The sequence below is a fragment of the Pleurodeles waltl genome, chromosome 3_2, assembly GCF_031143425.1.
Source record: "Pleurodeles waltl isolate 20211129_DDA chromosome 3_2, aPleWal1.hap1.20221129, whole genome shotgun sequence".
NCBI lineage: Eukaryota > Metazoa > Chordata > Amphibia > Caudata > Salamandridae > Pleurodeles > Pleurodeles waltl.
In genome coordinates this window covers 43,706,925-43,721,156 of record NC_090441.1, presented here as the reverse complement: position 1 = coordinate 43,721,156, position 14,232 = coordinate 43,706,925, and positions in this window count along the sequence as shown.

The following is a 14,232-nucleotide window of genomic DNA, read 5'->3' as shown; positions in this document are numbered from 1 at the left end:
GTCTTCGTCAATAGGACATCAGTTCAGTACACAAGACATCAGGAATCAGCATTAAAGTTCAGAAAAACAAAGTCTATTCATGCACTTCAGAAAAAATAGAACTAGTGGCGTCTGCGAAAAACAGAAGAATTGTGTCCTCTTCTCAGTGCAGTCTGACTAAGTTAGTTTTCCTAAAACTACTTCCCACGTCCTTATTGGTAAAAAAATCGCATGTTTGTACTTAGTCCAATGAAAATAAAACCCCAAATCTGAAGTTTTTACTACACGGTTCACATGTCGATGATTGGCTCCTCTTCTCCTGTTCTCGTCATTCGGCTTGTCGGGTATCAATATTGTTGCAGATTATACTCCAGTCAGTGCATCCATTGTTTTCTCCTGAAAAGGTCAGGCTTACACATACTACCTCACACAATGTATCTCTAGCTAGTACATCATCTTCTAGCTAGCGATTCTCATGAGAACGGATTTTTGCTACAAGCACTTGGTCAGCACAGTGGAAAATCACAACTTAATTCTCTAAACAGCCATTTTATAAGTCACTTAAGAAATGCAGCTTGACATGAGGCCGTGCAACTAGGCCCAAGATTTTGCTAAGTTAAGGCCTACAATTAATAAAGTTAATACATAATAAATAACCTTTAATATGACATATTACTACATTAATAAAACACAAGCTCAACATTTTATATTAATAAGCCATTAATAAGTACACTTCGTTAACAATGACAGCCACTCATGTGGGCGCAACTTCAAATGCATGGACTATTTTTCTCTAAGTTAATTCATCTTCTATGCAAATTCAACACTCAATATTCACACATGAATATTCATTAGTAAAATTCAGCGTTAACACCACTCAAGGACTTCTCTCCTACTACCTGGGAGACTGACGTGGCCAAACATGTGTAAGATACAGACTGGGCTAAATTACTGGACTATCCCCTCAAAGTGTCCTGTGGCTGCCACTGTAAGCACATTCAGAGAGCTTCCCTGGGAATGCATTCTTCCCATTGCTTGCCATTGGCTTTGTGGTTTGTAACTTACATTTCCTTGCTTTTGATTTGCTAGCTGTATTTGTTTTAGGCTGTCCAGCCTGAGTTTGTCCCTTCCTTTGGGCAAACCTTATTTACAGTATCCTGTGAATGCTCCCTTTCTGTAAAGAGGTCTGGAAGTCTTGTTCTTTTCTCGCCACATTTGCTGTGCATTCAAAGAACAAGATCAAATGTCAGGCTCTGTCTTTGAAGGGACCTTGGTGTTTTCTTTTCTTTCTCTGACTTCAAATTGAGAGGATTCATGGGAAACTCTTGCTGGATACTGGGGGTAGGAGAGATTGTTTTTATCATATGACAATATTTAAATGAACTGTGCAAGTATTTCAGAATATATCAGAATTAGGAACACAAATGAAGCACATTTTTTGTTAATTCTTATCTGTGTGGGGAACAAATACTTTAATATGATTAAAGCAATTCATTACACTAGGTGATGCCCAATCCAATAATACTTTACTTTGGCATCCAGTGGCATAAAAGTCACATAACACCACAGTAAATATTAAATTCATAAACAAATTACATTAAAATAAATAAAAACAGAACACAGAAGATAATACACTCAAAGTACAGTTCCAAGTTAGAGTGTAAAAGCTAGTAGTGCAAGTGCAACGACCTGGGGACATTGGAACTAAGCGTTCCTGGCTAGCTTCCTTCTGAAGCGCCACATTCCTCCGAGGAATTTGGCAACTGCAATAGCAATGGGCTGGCAAGGGTCTTATTTTAAAAACCTCATGGCTGCAGCATGATCTCAAGTCCCCAACCATGTGCATGTTCAAACAAGCCATTTCCTACTGAGGGAAGTATGAAATAGACATGCAAAGAGAACATAGGTGATGCAATTTCTACACATCATCATCCATCCACTGTATATTTTTATTAGTGGCTGAACAAATGTAATGGTAATTTCAATCAAAAACGTGTCTGTAATAGCACTGTGCTACCACACCATGCATAGTCCACTCTGTGCCTTTCCACTCTTTTCTGCCCTACTCCACACCACTGCACTCTACTCTACACCATTCCACACCACTGCACTCTGTGCCACTGCACTCTACTCCACTCTGAACCACTCTACTCTATGCCACTTCACGCTACACCTCTCTACTCTACTCTGTACCACTCTACTCTATGCCAACGCACTCTACATCATTTCACTGTGCGCCTCTGCATGTTACACCACTCCATTTTAGGCCACACCAATTTACTCTGCACAATTCCACTCTAAGCTACTCTGCAACACTGCACTCTAAGCCCCTGCACTCTATGCCAATACACACTATGCCAATGTACTTTACTCTGTAACAATCAACTTCATGGCCCTGCACTCTATGCCAATCTATTGTATGTCACTCTAATCTACTCTGCGCCACTGCACTCTATGCCACTGTACTCGACATCACTTTACTCTATGCCATTACACTCTATTCCATTCTTTGCAACTGCACTCTACCCTTCACCACTCCACTCTATGCCACTTCACTCTACTCTGAAACAATCTACTGGACATCATTGCTTTCTACACCACTGCACTCCATGCCACTCTACCCCACTCCACTCTATACCACTGCACTCTAAACCACTACACTCTATGCCAATGCACTCTCCACAACTGCACTGTACGCTACTGCACTCTACTCTGCACCACTGTACTCTATGCCACTGCTCTCTAGACCACTCTACTCCACTCTACACCACTCCACTCTATGGCACTCTACTCTGCAACACTGCACTCTCTTTCACTGAACTCTACAGCACTCTACTCTGTACTCTGCACCACTGTATGCCACTGCACTCTATGCCATTCAACTCTACTCTGCACTCTAAGCCACTGCACTCTACACTCTAATCTGCTCTACTCTATGCCACTGCACTCTATGAATATCTACTTTGCACCATTCCACTCTACACCACTGCTCTCTACTCTGCACCACTCTAATCTATTCCACCGCATTCTATGATGCTGCATTGTACGCCTCTGAATTCTAGGCCGCTACACTCAGTGCCAGTGCACTCTACACCACTATATTCTGCAACACTCTACCCCATTCCCCTCTACTGTATGCCACTCTGCACAACTCCATACTATGCCTCTCCTAAGCCCAACACTCTCCACCAATCCACTCCACAACTCTTTACTCCACTCTTTGCTAACACTACGACTCTCTACGCCTCTCTCCTCTATACCACTAACTTTTAGCCAAGCTGAAGAGCAACCACTCTGGTGGACAACATGGCTGTAGCACATTGGCAAAGCCAATAGCTCTTGCATGGACGAGACCTATGGCTTTGCCAATACTTGTTGGTACTATGAGATCCCGAAGACCCTGAAAGCACTGTGAATATGTGTCATTATTTTAAACATGCATTACAAACAGCATTATATAGGCTGCCACAAAGTGTGCATATACATTTAGATTAAAGATAAAAAGCACTTCTAAAGTATAGATTTAAATAATATACAGATTATACTTAGTGCAAACATTGTTTATAGATGTCCATTAAAAGCACACATTCCACAGCTCAGCTTGGAACACCCATACAGTACTTCTCTAGAAGAAAATGTCCTTGCCATCAGAAAGCTTCAAGTGACTCCATCAAGTAAGCCAATACAAGTTTCCAAACCCCTTTACATTTACAGATTTATAAATTGGGCACATCTGCATTCCTTTTGGGAAGCAGGCACCCTGGCAAGAAGGCCTGTTTCTTATCTGTCTGCCCCTTCCTCGGTTCAGAGCACAGGAGAATCCTTGACTTACGCTCCAGTTTGGGAAGCAGAATTGTCCTAATTACCTTTTGTCTTTAGCTAAAAGGCTAAAATTATGGACAAATGCAGAATGTTAATCCATGCATCATGAACTACGGGTGGTAGGGCTAAATTACTGACGGTCTGTGAAAATTATGGATGGGTGTTCACCCTAGTTTCGGGACATCAACAATTGCAGAACCTGGAATGGGGAATACCCTGCAGGGCTCATAATGACTGGGTCAAGGACAACAGGTTTTCCTTTTTTCAGGGCCTTGTCCCTGAACATCTTCCACTTTTACTGAGCAGGTGGGAGAAAGTCTGCGGGAATCTCTGTGGTTTCACCAAGTATATTCATTTTTACACCCCGTAATAACAGATCTGGCGTTTCTGCACCCAGTAGTGAATAAGAGAAGCGCCCTATTGTGTTGCAAAGTATTTGTAGGATACCTTGAATAAGAAATTAATTTTTTTTTTACTGTCTAAAAACACATTCTTAATGTTCTGTCTTCATTTTATATTTATTATAATGGGGCTTCCAATATTCTTCTGTTTCACATAATGCTGAATAACTAAAATTATTTGTGATGGAAAGAAACCCCGATTCTGATAGTTAGTCATAAGAAGGATAAATCCTGTTCCAGATACAAGATGAAGGGCCAGATGTACGATCATTTCATTGTCCGAGTCTCTAACTGCGATCCATTCTGAATCGCAATTCGAGAGTAGCAAAGAGTAGCAAAATGAAATGTACAAATGTGTCTCAGACACATTTAACGATTCCCAATGGGATCGCAAATGATCTACCTCGTTAATATTCATGCGGTAGGTCGCAATCTGTGACCCCATTGGGAATGACTGCACTCACAGGAATGGTGGCCTGCTGGGGACAGAAGACCATCGTGTCTGTGACTGCTTTTTAAATAATGTCTAACTAACAGGTGCTGCTAGAGGAATCATTTAGATATAGTGTGTGTAAAAATACACTAGTCAAAAAGAGCCAGTCTTCAATAAATGGACAAGATAACTCAGTACTGTTCTAATCCGATATATTACTAATCCATAGGACTCATAAAATTCAAAATGTACAACAGATACAATGAATGTATGTCTTGCAAACACTTGAGACTTTGCTTTGAAGTTTGCCAACTTCAAATGCATAACTGGGTATAAGAAGAAGACCCAAAACCCCAGACTTTTAGAATCTTTCTGGAATCAAGAGGAACCTCTGCCCAGGAGAAAAGCTGAAGGGGGAGTACTGTTCCTTAGCTGTGTTGCTTTGTGGACCAGCCTGCAGTTGCTGCTTCTGCCTGAAAAGAGGGCAAAGGGTGAACTTTGCTGTGTGTCCTGCTTGAGAAAATTGTCTAAGGGCTTGGAGTAGAGCTTGCCTCCTGTTGGAAGTCTCAGGGGCACCAAAGACTTCAGTTTCCTTCACCTGCAGCACTGGGAACTGTGTGTTTTGTGCTGTTCAAGAGGTGAAAGCACTGCGCCGCCGCCAACGATGCTGTTGGCCTGCACCGTGACCTGCCGAGGCCACACGGAGTCACATTGCCCTGCTTGGCGCTGAGACTCTGGTCTCCCCAACGCCGTCATTGGGTGACTTCACTGAGCGGCTGCTCGCACTGCGACCTGTGGGCCCCGCACTCCGGCATCGCCTGCTCACACCACATCCTGGGCATCCCCGACGATGCCGCTCCTGCTGACACCGGCACTGCTGCCTGCACCGTGGCCTGTGGACAGCGCTCGTGAGGTACATGAAGCACCGTCCCATCTTGCACCGCAGCCCCAGTCCCCGACGCCAGCACCATCGACTCCTGTGTCGTCACCAGGCATCCTGCTTGCACCGTGGTCTGTGGACACCGCTCGTGAGGGTCACGAAGCACCGTCCCGTCCCGCACCGCTGGCTTGGGCCTACCGACGACAGCGCTTCACAACAACGACGATGCTGCCTGCACCGTGACCTGTTGACACTGCACGTCACACCGCCCTGCTTCAGACCGCAGCCTAGGTTTCACCGACGCCGCTGGACACTGTCACTGAGCAGCTGCCTGCACCGTGACCTGTGGGCACCGCACGTCGCATCTTCCCACTTCGCACCGCAGCCCCAACGCCATCCACGCCAGCGCACCTGACTTCATCAGCCTGGAGTTCGATCTGCAACGCGTGTGACCTCAAGGGCCCGATGACTCCTGCAACGACTCCGGAACCGACACCGCGACGTCAGTGACACCGCCCTCCGGAGCTCACTGTGAGGATCACGACGCCCTGCAAATCCAAGGTACTGTTTGCGGGTCTTCCCGACAGCGTAGCTGGCCCGCAAGCCGCGGCGAGCCTGAACTGTTGGTTTTGTTGATCACGACACCGTGATAGCCCCAGGTGGAGCTATCAACTTCAAGGAACTGTAGTTTTTAGTAAATCTTGCATAATTCATATTTTTCTTACTGTATGTTGGATTCTTATCATATTTGGTCTTGTTTTAATAGATAAATATTGGCTATTTTTCTAAAACTGGTGTGGTGTCCTTTTGTAGTGTTTTTACTTATTACTGTGTGTTATGTGCAAATGCTTTACACATTGCTTCTGAGATAAGCCTGACTGCTCATGCCAAGCTACCAAGGGGGTGAGCAGGGGTTATCTGAGCGGGTATGTCCCTTATCCTAACTAGAGTGAGGGTCCCTAATAGGACAGGGTGCAAACCGACTGCCAACTAGAGACCCCATTTCTAACAAAGTCCTATACAATAATTGCCTTGTTTACATTCCCAATCCAGGCAATGTCATGGTCTTTCAATCTAGTTTGTCCAATGAGAAGGTAATGTTGACGTTTCGGTCTATAGTGGCAGTAAAAGGTCCTTCAGGCCATCATCAGGATTCAGTGTTGTGAGAAAGTTTTCTAGCAAGGACCATACCTACACATAATAAAAATTAATTGTAAAAAAGTATGTGCAAACAACTCAATCACACCATGCGTACCGCCTGTAGAACCCAAGGAAACACCTCAAACACAGGTGTGGATACTGATATAAACCACCATCTACATGCCAAAAAGCATCTACTAAAAAATGTCACATAAAGGTAGTACAAACGAACCTTAAAACAAAAAAAAAGCATGAAAAACATGAATGCATAACTCAATGTGTAAGGCTCCCAGCCAAAAATCAATCTATTCCATTACTTACAACAGGTTGAGATTATTGCCTTTGTAGCAGCACAAAAGGGGACTTAAACCTACAAACTACAATAAACACTGATATACTGATCACTAAACCACCATATAATGTCCACTCCAAAAACCACACTGCCTCAAATCAGACACATTGTTACCTTCTTAATGAGGAACCACTAGTATCTGTCTCCATCGGAATCTGCTCTATTGGCATGAGCCGGATTCGAATGCTGCCGATTCTGAAATAAGTACATGGCACCTTGTAGGAGGCTGGCCTGGCTTATTTTGGGTACCTTGTGGTACTTACACCCTGTGCCAGGTCCAGTTATCTCTTATTAGTAAAATAGAGGTGTTTCTAGCAGCTTAGGCTGATAGAAGGTAGCTATGGCAAAGCAGCTTAGGCTGAACTAGGAGACATGCAAAGCTCCTACTATTCCAGTTATATCATATAGCACAATATCATAAGAAAACACAGTACTCAGAGTTACTAAAAATAAAGGTACTTTATTTTAGTGACAATATGCCAAAAGTATCTCAGAGAATACCATCACTTAGGAGGGAAGTAATATACACAAGTTATATGTACACAAACCCAAAACAGGTAAGTAACAGTAAGAAAAATAGTGCAAACAATGTAGAATCACAATAGGATGCAATAGGCAAACATAGGTCTAGGGGCAACACAAACCATATACTCCAAAAGTGTAATGCGAATCACGAATGGACCCCAGACCTATGGGAAGTTGTAGAGGGTCGCTGAGATTGTAAGAAAACAGTAAGGGTGTCCAAAATACCCCACCCCAAGACCCTAGAAAGTAGGAGTAAAGTTACCCTACTACCCCAGAAAGGCCAAATAGTCGTGATATGGGAATTCTGCAAGAACCACAAGCAGCAGCAAAACACTGAAGACGGATTCCTGGACCTGAAGACCTGAAAAGGAAGGGGACCAAGTCCAAGAGTTGCAATAGTGTCCAGGGGGAGCAGGAGCCCAGGAAACCCCGGATGAAGGTGCAAAAGGGCTGCCTCCGGTTGGAAGAAGCCAAAGATTCTGCAACAACGAAAAGGACTAGGAGCTTCTCCTTTGGATGGAAGATGTCCCACGGCGTGCTGGATGTTGCAGAAGTGTTTCCATGCAGAAATACTGCAAACAAGCCGTGCTAGCTGCAAGGGTTGCAGTAGAGGTTTTTGGGTGCTGCTAGGGACCAGGAAAGACCAGGATGTCGCCCCTTGGAGGAGGAGACAGAGGGGGCGCTCAGCAACTCAGAGAACTCCCACAGAAGCCGGCAGCACCCGCAGAAGTACCGGAACAGGTACTTGGAAGTTCTGTGAACTCAGAGTCACAAAAGGAGGGTCCCACGATGTCGGAGTCCAACTCAGCGGGTTGAGCACTGAAGGACGGAGTGCTGGGGACCCTGGCTAGGCTGTGCACAAAGGAATCCTTGGAGAAGTGCACAGAAGCCGGAGCAGCTGCAAATCACTCAGTACACAGGTTTGCTGTCTGGCGTGGGGAGGCAAGGACTTACCTCCACCAAATTTGGACATAAGGGCCACTGGACTGTGGGAGACACTTGGACCCAGCTCCTGTGTTCCAGGGACCACGCTTGTCAGGATGAGAGGGGACCCAGAGGACCGGTGATGGAGTCTTTTGGTGCCTGTGTTAGCAGGGGGAAGATTCAGTCGACCCACAGGAGATTTCTTCTTGGCTTCCAGTGCGGAGTGAAGGCAGACAGCCCTCAGAGCATGCACCACCAGGAAACAGTCGAGAAAGCCGGCAGGATGAGGCGCTACAATGTTGCTGGTATTCGTCTTGCTACTTTGTTGCGGTTTTGCAGGCGTCCTGGAGCAGTCAGCAGTCGATCCTTGGCAGAAGTCAAAGAGGGAAGTGGAGAGGAACTCTGGTGAGCTCTTGCATTCGTTATCTGAGGAATAGCCCAGAGGAGAGACCCTAAATAGCCAGAAAAGGAGGTTTGGCTACCAAGAAAGGAGGTTTGGCTACCAAGAGAGGTAAGAACCTATCAGAAGGGGTCTCTGACGTCACCTTTTGGCACTGGCCACTCAGAGCAGTCCAGTGTGCCCCCAACACCTCTGAATCCAAGATGGCAGAGGTCTGGAACACACACTGGAGGAGCTCTGGGCACCTCCCCTGGGAGGTACTGGTCAGGGGAGTGGTCACTCCCCTTTTCTTTGTCCAGTTTCGCGCCAGAGCAGGGCTGGGGGATCCCTGAACCGGTGTAGACTGGCTTATGTAGAGATGGGCACCATCTGTGCCCATCAAAGCATTTCCAGAGGCTGGGGGAGGCTACTCCTCCCCAGCCCTTCACACCTATTTCCAAAGGGAGAGGGTGTAACACCCTCTCTCAGAGGAAATCCTTTGTTCTGCCTTCCTGGGCCGGGGCTGCCCAGACCCCAGGAGGGCAGAATCCTGTCTGAGGGGTTGGCAGCTGCAGTGGAAACCCCGGAAAGGCAGTTTGGCAGTACCCGGGTTCTGTGCTAGAGACCCAGGGGATCATGGAATTGTCCCCCCAATATTAGAATGATATTAGGGAGACAATTCCATTATCTTAGACATGTTACATGGCCATGTTCGGAGCTACCATTGTGACGCTACACATAGGTAGTGACCTATGTGCAGTGCACGCGTGTAATGGTGTCCCCACACTCACAAAGTTCGGGGAAATTGCCCTGAACGATGTGGAGGCACCTTGGCTAGTGCCAGGGTGCCCACACACTAAGTAAATTGGCACCCAACCTTCACCAAGTGAGGGTTAGACATATAGGTGACTTATAAGTTACTTATGTGCAGTGAAAAATGGCTGTGAAATAATGTGGACGTTATTTCACTTAGGCTGCAGTGGCAGGCCTGTGTGAGAATTGCCTGAGCTCCCTATGGGTGGCAAAAGAAATGCTGCAGCCCATAGGGATCTCCTGGAACCCCAATACCCTGGGTACCTAAGTACCATAGACAAGGGAATTATATGGGTGTACCAGTGTGCCAATGAGAATTGGTAAAATTAGTCACTAGTCTGCAGTGACAAATTTAGAAAGCAGAGAGAGCATAAACACTGAGGTTCTGGTTAGCAGAGCCTCAGTGATACAGTTAGGCACCACACAGGGAACACATACAGGGCAACCACTATGAGCACTGGGGTCCTGCCTAGCAGGATCCCAGTGACACAAGGGCAAAAACAAACATACATACAGTGAAAATGGGAGTAACATGCCAGGCAAGATTGTACTTTCCTACACACCTCACGTGACCATCACTGTTATTATAGCGGCCATCTTGAAGTGATTATAATGTCTATCTCATCCCCAGTATGTGGAGACGTTTGTAATAACAATGAGGAAAATATCATAGTCCTCAACAACCTCACAATTTTAATAATAAATAGATTCATCTTGGCCATCTGCTTCAGCTAGTTCTAATCGGGTTGGGACGCTGCGTATACAAATTTTCTATATCCATCGTAACCAATATGTCGAAATACGGATTAAGAGGAGCCCCTTCTATTTGAGTAATCACAGACAGACTATCCCTTGTGTATGACTTGGTTAGAGGCACAAACGGTTTAATGAAAAAAGTGTATTGCCCCCTATTGTTTATAATCATACCAGTTCTTATAGGTAGTTTATTTATCAAGTCAGGCTACAGGTCTACATAAGATGTGAGTAAATGATGCCTCACATGGAGGCAGAAATCGTACTGCCCGGTCTCCTCGTCAACTGTGAGAGCCTCTTCCCAGAACGGGATCACATGCTGCACATTCTGCTTTTACCACACACTTCCCGTCCCTTCCCACTGTCAGGCTAAACAATGACTCCCAATACAGAGTGCCATACTATTACAGTTCATTTTTAAGTTTCTCTATTAAATTATGTGGTAGAATCACATAAGCTTGCAAGAACTGACCGAGGGTGCTTTTTGGAACAGAGAATGTACCTGTGTAGGCTGGGAGATATTGTTATGAAACCTGCAGTTAGAAAGCACGGATAGCTTTAAATCTCTTTACATATATTTGATCATGCTGAATGTATGGGATAAAGGTGATCAATCAATCAATCAATCATAGTATTTATAAAGCGCGCTATGTACCCGTTAGGGTTTCGAGGCGCTGAGGTGGGGGGGGGTGGAGAGGCTGTTTAGCGGTCGAAGAGCCAGGTCTTGAGGAGCTTCGGGGATGCCCGGAAGCATTCAGTGGAGGGCCCGGGGTTGAGGGCGCGGAGCTCTTCGGCCGAGAAGTGGGCGCGGGAGGCGCGAGGACCAGGGGGGGTGGCGCTGGGCGCGGTACAGGCGCAGACGGGCGCAGACGGGCTTGCCTCTGGCGCGCCTCCGGCGCGTCCGCTGCGCGGACGCGCAGCGCCAGCCATTAAGAAGGGAGGGGGGAGGGGGGAGGGAGGAGCAGCTGGGAGGCGGGAGGCGGGAGGGAGCGGCAAATGGGGGCGCGAGGGGGGCGGGGCCGCAGGGAAGTAGCGGCTGGGGTCGAGGAGCGCACAAGGGGCGAAAGGCACAGAAATCGGGCAAAAACAGACACAAATGCAGGAAAAAACACAATATGGACACAATACTGGGATTAAATACGATCGGGGAGACAGCAATCAGGGGGGCACAATGGGGCAAAAAGCGCCGGCGGCGAGGCGCAGAAAAGCGGAAAAAAGCTGAAAAACAAACTTACGGGACGGCGGAAGCGGCACTCGGGTCAAGTGAGCCCACTAGCCACCAGGGATGAGGCGCAGGAGGATGCCTGCGGGTGGAGGAGGGCCTCGAACACGCAGACGGCAGCGTGGTCGTGGGGCAGAGGCAGAAGGCAGCAGGTTGGTGCTGCGGTCGTGAGGGGCGAGCTCAGGACCTGAACCAGGTCCGAACTCGCTCACTGGCGACGCGCAGCGCCAGCCATTAAGAAGGGAGGGGGGAGGGAGGAGCAGCTGGGAGGCGGGAGGCGGGAGGGAGCGGCAAATGGGGGCGCGAGGGGGGCGGGGCCGCAGGGAAGCAGCGGCTGGGGTCGAGGAGCGCACAAGGGGCGAAAGGCACAGAAATCGGGCAAAAACAGTCACAAATGCAGGAAAAAACACAATATGGACACAATACTGGGATTAAATACGATCGGGGAGACAGCAATCAGGGGGGCACAATGGGGCAAAAAGCGCCGGCGGCGAGGCGCAGAAAAGCGGAAAAAAGCTGAAAAACAAACTTACGGGACGGCGGAAGCGGCACTCGGGTCAAGTGAGCCCACTAGCCACCAGGGATGAGGCGCAGGAGGATGCCTGCGGGTGGAGGAGGGCCTCGAACACGCAGACGGCAGCGTGGTCGTGGGGCAGAGGCAGAAGGCAGCAGGTTGGTGCTGCGGTCGTGAGGGGCGAGCTCAGGACCTGAACCAGGTGATAAACATCACTGGATCAGAATGTCTCTGTTGCCTTTAAAGATTTGGAGAAAGTCTCAAAGTTAGCAATATATTTGTGAAAAAGATTAAGGGCCTTATTTAGAGTATGCAGGATGGGTTACTCCGTCACAAACATGACGGATATCCTGTCTGTCGTATTACGATCTCCATTGGCTATTATGGGATTGTAATACGGCTAATGGGATACACGTCTCGTTTGTAACAGAGTAACCCTCTCTGCCAAACTATACATCAGGCCTTAAATCCTTTCTGACTTGCACTAAAATAGCTGATTTGCATAAACAAAGAACCAACTATAGGTGATAGGACTGTAATGAACCTTGAATCCAGAAGTGTCTTCAGATGCTTCCTGCAAATGGCCTTTTGTTTTCGCCGCGTGCTACCCAACATTTATAGGTAACTGCAATATCTGAAATTATAACTTTGGTGCATGATGAATCAGGGCCCATACAGCCCCTGCTCTTTTGGAATAATATCAAGAAATTAGATGGAGCTGGTGCAAACAAAATAAATGTCTATTGTACAGAAAAAAAAATGTAATGGTACTGTGTGCCAACTATGCATGGAGATAGATTTTGATAGATCGGATTTGTGCTGAAGAGGATACAGGAAGGGAGGAAGCTGCACCCGTGCTGTGGAAGTGCCTCGTGTTGGAAGACTTTTGCAAGAAGTACCCAGAGATGTTGATGCTATCTTGGGGAACAGAGTTCTCAGAAAGTCAAAAGATATCAACCCATTGTCGCCATTTCAAATTTCTATACAGTGTGCTACAAGCAAACTAGTGAATTCCAGGTTGCGGACAGGAAAGATTCCCAGAATTGGAGCCTGCTATGGGAAGCACTCATACAGTTCCTAGAAATGCTGGGGAGGGCAGGTGAAGATATTTCACAAGAAAGTCTCTCGTCCTAGAAGAAATCCCTGAGCCTTGGAAAAGATGCATCCATCCAACCGCTACAGACGGACACTACCAAAGTGTTAATAGAGGGAGCGGGTGCATTGAACATTGAGAGGTTTTGACCTTCATGTTGTAAAAGCGTAACTAGAAGTTCCTCTACACCGAGGAAAGACTTTGGCCTACAGTTTCCGTCTGCTGCACCCTGCTCTCCCATCCAGAGGACAACACCTCTGAGGAGGCTGAGGTGATGGAGGAAGGGACAGGCACTCACACCGTGGGCCCACTGCAGTCTTTGATACGGATCAAAAAAGGGTAATAGGAACAGCCTGGGACTAACACAGCCCCCAATCAGTAGAGACCAGCTGGAGAACTCTGAGGCCCAGGGGGTCACAGTAAGAACTCCAAGGAAATGGCAGGCCTCCGAGGTCTCAGCCTGTACAGTGAAGCACATCATGCTACATAAAGGGAAAAGAAACGAAATTGGTTTCCAGATGTAAGAAGATGCCTACAAAGGAATTCACTCCATAGCACAGAATAAAAAAACAATTAAAAAAAATAGAAAATAAGAAAGGGCACTCAGCTAGGACAGAGGAGCGTTCCGCATCCCGTGCAGACTGATTTGCTGGAAACAGACAAAATGAGCTGCGATACCTCATGGTAATAATATGGCCTGAATGTGTTTGTTTTAGCCTTAAAGCTAAGTGCACTGCCTGCCCTGGCCCGGACCTCCCACACAGTGTAAGGAGTGCGACAACAAAGAGGACGAAGGGGCGAAAGGCACTGATGATTTTATGAGCTCCTTTTCAGCTTTGTGATAACCTGACAGCAGTAGCGCTACAGACCGCTGGGGGTAGAACTTCAGGCTGACTCCAAATCCATCAACCGGAAACAGCAACTGCTGAGATTTTGGCCCAATAACCTCAATACGTTTGCAGACACCGGTGTCATCTCTTTGCTCCCAGCAGCCTTTTCGAA